The sequence below is a fragment of the Nicotiana tabacum genome, chromosome 20, assembly GCF_000715075.1.
Source record: "Nicotiana tabacum cultivar K326 chromosome 20, ASM71507v2, whole genome shotgun sequence".
In the NCBI taxonomy this organism is placed as follows: domain Eukaryota; kingdom Viridiplantae; phylum Streptophyta; class Magnoliopsida; order Solanales; family Solanaceae; genus Nicotiana; species Nicotiana tabacum.
Genome location: NC_134099.1, coordinates 79934990 through 79941342, shown reverse-complemented (window position 1 = coordinate 79941342; position 6353 = coordinate 79934990). Strand labels below are relative to the sequence as shown.

General features: G+C 32.9%; 1 long non-coding RNA gene across 2 annotated transcripts; it reads right to left on the bottom strand.

Annotated features, from left to right (window-relative positions):
* Positions 1 to 638: 638 nt before the first annotated feature.
* LOC107808282 (uncharacterized) lies at positions 639 to 4802 on the bottom strand. 2 transcript variants are annotated; one of them, XR_001653106.2, is made up of 5 exons: positions 3680 to 4802; positions 3514 to 3601; positions 2006 to 2280; positions 1060 to 1168; positions 639 to 940 (listed from the first exon to the last, which is right to left on the bottom strand). It is a non-coding gene; the product is annotated as an uncharacterized LOC107808282 (long non-coding RNA). The 2 variants fall into 2 exon arrangements; XR_001653105.2 differs by having other exon boundaries at positions 3514 to 4798.
* Positions 4803 to 6353: the final 1551 nt, after the last annotated feature.

Below are 6353 nucleotides of genomic sequence, written 5' to 3'. Positions count from 1 at the left end.
TTGCCTTGCTTGCTCGTTACCATATTTAAATGGCGTTTATAATAATAACTGAAGATTTCCATAATGTTGATTTCCATTCCTTATTTATAACAGATTCATCAATCTTCCCTTTTTATGGTCTTCATTCATCTCGTACCTACACTACAAAAAAACAGCATTTAGCGATGGACGTATTCCGTCGCTAAACATCTTATTTTCGTCGCTAAACCAGTTTAGCGATGATTTAGCAATGGAATCAAGTTGGTCTCTAAAATGCTCGTAGCTAAGCTCATAGCGATGAAAAATATAAAACCGCCGCGAATCTAGTGACGGATTCGTGAGGCAATATATCCGTAGCAAAGTTTAGCGACCGAAAAAACCGTCGCTATTTTGCTTCGTTTCGTCGCTATTTTAACTAATTTTGTTGCTACAATTCATAATAAACTTCGTCGTTTGTTCTTATTAGCAACGAAAGAATCCGTCGCTAGTTCTTCCTACTTTTAGCGATAAAAATCTTTTGTCGTCAATCCGTCGCATGATTTAATTTTATGCGTTAATTTTATCTACGAAAAGTATTTGTCGCTAATTTTTTTAATTTTATTATTTATTTATTATTTTAAATATATCATGTTCAAGAATATTATAAAAAAGCTATTAAATACACTTAATTAAAAATGACTGATATTAATATAAATTAATATTCAACAAGATCCAAAATATATAGCATAATGCTATAACTGTGTCGTTAAGTACAAAACATCTAAAAGTACCAACAATAAAGTCTAAACAAAGTAGGCTAACTATGCAAGGCTGGAGAGTCATGGTCATCATCAGAACTCAATGCATGAACCTCATCAAAGTTAGCATCAGTAGAAGAGGTAGGAACTATAGTTGCCACATCAAAGTTATCAATATCATATTAACTCTGTGCTTGTTGTTGTAATATTTCCTGATATTTTTCCTATAGAAAAGTTAATAATTAGTGAAATTGAAACATTAAAAAATATTGACTATTCAATTTACAAAATGAAAATAGATATGAAAGTAAATTCAATAAAATTATTTAAAAAGTTAACTTACATGTACGATTCAGAATTTCTCACCAACAAAATATTTTCCATAATTACCATGCGTATGGGGCGTGCAAATGTATCTCACTTGGTGTTGGATCTCGACCCTTTTTAACAACCTATGCAAAATATATTCAATTCAAAAGATTAAAAAAAAAGACGTTTGTATAAAAATGAGATTGAAAAATAACATAGAGAAAAGGAAGCAACTTAAACAGAAAAATGCAGATAAAAGTGAGAAAGCTTCTATAAGTTTTTGGATAGGCTAGTTGAAAATGCTAACTTTATTTGTCTACTTGTTTATCTGAATATAACATTGCCTCACCCTATATAAATGCTCCAGGAACCAAAACGAGTTTTTATCTTTGTATCTAAAGAGGAAACAACTAGGCTTCCAACCTCCAGTGACACACATCAACCCCATTTAAAAAGAAAAAAAGTATAAATGGAGCAAATTCTAGAAGATAATTTGAACTTTTGAAGCATCTCCAAGTATAAACTTCAAGTTAAGAATATGAATGCAGTAGGTGTTGTGACATTATTCACTGTCCAGCACCAAAATTTCGAGACTTTTCCATGCCTTCACAAACACAATCGCATAAAGAATTAATGCATTTTCGTCTCAATATAGAAGAAAAGATTGAAAACTGATACAACCTCACACCATATGCGTTGCCAAAATATATGACACAATAATACCAAAATATATGATACAATAATGCCAAAATATTCCCGTTTTCTTATTAAAATATTCCTGATACAATAATGACAAAATATTAGCAAACAACAACTTTCTTATTCATGTTTTCTTAACTTTTTTTCTTTTTGGAAGACTAATACCAATCATGTTAGAAAGAAGGGAAGTTAGCTTATACCACTTATGGTAGCTTAAATGAACATCCAGATGAAATAAGAAGGCTTGGATTGTTTAAATTGAAACTTAAAAAGATGCTTACCTAAACCCTTGCCATAAATGGTGGAACGTCGACTCTTTCAGAGAATTCTACTAATAGTATTGCCATAAATGGTGGGTGTGCAAATAAATTTTCTAAAATGTCATCATCTCCTATCAACTTTCCTCTTCTTACATTGGGGTCAGCGTTCTGTGCATGACCTCCTTCATGAGCTTCGCCACTAACTTTGAGCAAGACCTTACACCATTTGTATGATGGTTTAGGTGTTCCATTATCTATGTGACACTAGCAGAGCAATGAGTGATACCTAATAAGGCCTAAAATAAATTGAGAAAGAAATTAATTAACAGAAATCCACATATTAAAGTTGAGTATAAGCATTCCAGGAAGCTAATGGCCAAGGGCTAACGGCAGATAGTATTAGGTTAAGAAAATGTATATATGATACTAACTTGAAACTTGGCTGCATGCATAAAGTAGGAAGATAATTACACTTAAGGAAGTGCAAGGTCATACTTAAGATTCAATAGTAGATAGAACTAAACACCAAAATTTAGGCAATGCTTTGTTGATGCTAAGATATAGTAGTTACACGTAAGAGATTCTTGGTATCGTCAATAAAAGTATTCAGCTCAAAGTAAATATGCACACTACATTTGGTGCATGATTGGTATTACAATATACCTATCAAAAAAGAAAGAAGAAAGTCAACTAATTGTTCGGAATATCCAAATAAACATAAAAATAACTGAGAGCTTTCTTATCGGGTGAAGAAGATTTCGCGTTTCTATTTCTACATTATTATTTTTTTTCATATCCACTAAAACCACTTAACAGTTCTACGACCTTAAAATCTAAGACCGCATATTCATGTATATATCTCACCCTTGACGTAATTTCAGATGTTTCAAGATCAGAGGCTCGATATACGGTGGAATAGGCTTCAGCCTAGAAGATAACACCTAATGAGCAAGCCTTTGCACTCTAAATAAGTGAGTTAAGAGGTCTACTTATCTTTTTACTTGAGCACTTTAAGGATAAAATCTTCAATTCATCGAGTACTTTTATCAGTTTCAATTGGTATTAACACTGAATTGAGATAATTTGAATTTACTATAATTTTATCAAGGACAACATAAATCATATCAATTGAATTTGACAAAAGCTTTCACCTGCCTGATAGCCTGATCTCCAGGAAATTTTTGAAGTTTTGCATATAAAGGTACACATGTATTTGATCTCCAGGAATTTTAAGTAATTTACTGTAATAGAAGCAATAATCTAACAATTAGAACTTCTATCAGATGCAGAAGTTGTGATAATAGTGTGACATATTCTCTGTAGTTGGTCTCTTCATATACTTCTTAGACTATTAAGCTCAAAACTTCTTTTACATCAGTTTTACCCCTATTTTACACTGCGTACTAAAATCCAACAATCAAATAAACTAAATAACAAAGAATTAAAAACTTCTAAAACATTTTACTCTGCAAGAATAATTGTATAAAACATAAAGGAATGCACATGACAATCAGAATTATAAGTCATACCAAGAAATGAGGAAAGGCTCATTCAAGTAGTTGTAGACACTGATAATCAAATAGTCATTTGTAACACAGTCAATCTGTGTCCCTGGATCTGTAACATAGTGTTAAAATCACCTGAATAAGAATCCATGAAATTTCAACAAACATACATTTAAAGAATGAGATTTACCTGTTGTTTGACGCCCAAAGGTTAAAAGTCTCCATAAATGATTTTCCAAGTGTAATATCGATAAGAATTGTCACAATATACACTTTGTAGAGTAACTAACACAAGAATACTGAGAATGGCCGAATGAACATTGTTCTTCTCCCTCATTCTGTTACTTTAGCTACTGCACTTCATTATTTTTATTACCATAGACACACATTTTCCATACGGTCTTTGAAATACTCAACAGAATACAAATCTTTGAACTCCCATTTTCTTTCTAAAGACTAAAACACATAGCTAAAATCAAGGATGTAAAAACTATAATTTTCAATACAACTTTTACTTTTTCCATAAAATCAAAGATGTAAAAACCAGTTATTGCTGGAACATTTCTTATCAATGTATTAGTAACGTAAATCCCTAAAAAATACTGAAATCTAAACCCTAAAATCATATCAATTTATTATTGACCCAAAAGTATGAAAATCAAGGTATCAGTCAGACAAGAATTCCTATATCAAAATTCCTCAAGAGAAAGAAAAACAAAATCAAAAAGAGAATATTTACCTGAACAAAGATAAGAGTAATGGTGCAAACAAAGTGTAAAAATAGTAAAAATAATGGCTTTCAATAGATCTGGATGGCTGAATGGCTAAATCTGGATGGAAACGACTAGATCTGACCAGTCAAAACTCAAACTCCAGCGACACATTGAGCCTCTATTTGGTCATTGTTTCGGCGCTATTTGCTGTCGAAGCAACGCCACCTTGATATCGTTTGGTCATTTTATTATTTTCATGCCAGAAAATGTGATGATCTGGCCAAGAAAATGGAGGTCCAGTGACTTTTAATTTTCCGGCAACCTCTTATCCTTTGCTGGTCGGTTGTTACAATCATAAAATTCTTCCAAAAATTGTTGTGAAGTTTGGTTGATGTCGTCACATTTTTTTCTTCTATTTCTGTTTTGGCATTTTGTTACTATGTCTACAATTACCTCTTTAATAGATGGTAAAAATGTTCAAGCATTTACTTCCTTTCCTTGCTTTTAAGATTTGGTGCTGCAGATTGGAATTTTGTTCGTTGGTCAAAAAAAAAGTAGCGACTTTGATAGAGAGGAGATAATGAGTCGGTAGGAAGATTTGTGCCCTAGATAAACATAAAAAACTAGCAACGAAAATAGCTACGGATACATTTCTATCGCTAATAATAACTTGGAAAATTTATTTTTAAGAATCTAGCGATAAAATTTTCGTCGCAACTAATTTTGGAATTTTTTTTTAAAGTAAAATAAAGGTAGCGACAGACTTCCATCCCTAATTCTGTTGCTATATTTTAATAATTTTGTCGCCCCATTTTTGTCGCTAAATTTGTAGGTAAAATAAAGGCGTCAATTTTTAGCGACGGATATAAATATTTGTCGCTAATTCATCGCTATATTTCATACTAAATATTTTTTTTACCTTATTTGGCAACAAACTATATAATCCGTCGCTAATCCGTCGTTATTTAGCTACAGAATATGGCTTGTCGCTAAAATCCGTAGCAAAAGCTGTTTTTTTTTTATAGTGCTATTTCTTCTTTTCCAGTTGTCATGGCAGGCACCTCTTCTGGTGTTTCATTCGTGCCTTTTCATTTTCTTTTATTGACTCAATTGAAAGTGCCACTTGTCACCTTGTTGATAGTCTACGTGTCATGTCTTTTTTTACCAATACAGATAGTACCTCCACTTTCTGAATATTCAGGAAGTGGTAAGTATTTATGGTGGTAATTCCTTACCGGCTTTTCCCGATTATCATAATTCCCTCTTGAGAATCATTGAAACATACGTCATGTCTATTTAATGCTCAAGGTACGTGTCTCACTGTAATTAGTTTTGCAGTTTACAATATTTTTTTAGGGATTTTCTGCTACTGCATCAGTCACGAAGTGATAGTTCCATGATGACAATTCATAATGAGCATCACTAATGACGGTTGCCTTCCCCTATAAATTCCTCATCACACTCAATTTCGAAAATCATTTTCTTCTTCCATGCATTCATATTTTTAACTTCTCTTGTAGTTCTTCTTCTTTTTTCTGTGTTTTCACCATTAAAGATGTCTTCTCATTCTTTAAAACCTTCTTCATCATCAGACCCTTCTAAGGTAGTGATCCTTAATGATCTCTCTCCCTCAACTGCTCCTACTAGGAGTAGGAGAAGTGGCAGACTACGTAGGTTAGGTTTGTTGTCTACTTGTAGTTCTACTCCTGAAATAAGTATTCCCAAGACTTCTTCTGCTAGGGCTAGAACTACCTTAACTCCTAGATCTTCTTCTAGGGGAAGAGATTATAATGAACCCATGTGAGAACCCACTATTTCTGAGATTGTCCCACAACAATTTTATTTTGTATTAGATCGTGAAGCTATGAGGAAACAGGTTACTTCCATAGCATCTCTTAACCCCGTTGATCATTACCTTAGCTTGATCACTCCATGACTCATTTCCTTGGTTTGATATGAATGTCACTCGAAACTTGATTTTCCCGTAATGACCCCTAGTGTCGGTAATAAAATCACCTCTTACAATGAAGGTTACTCCTTTGTTTACCTGCCCTTTTACCTTAGAGTTTACCCCTCCTATTGATCCCGTGATCATTGAAATTTCCCCCCATTTCAATGGTTACCTCGGTCAAATAGATCCAATTGTGTGGA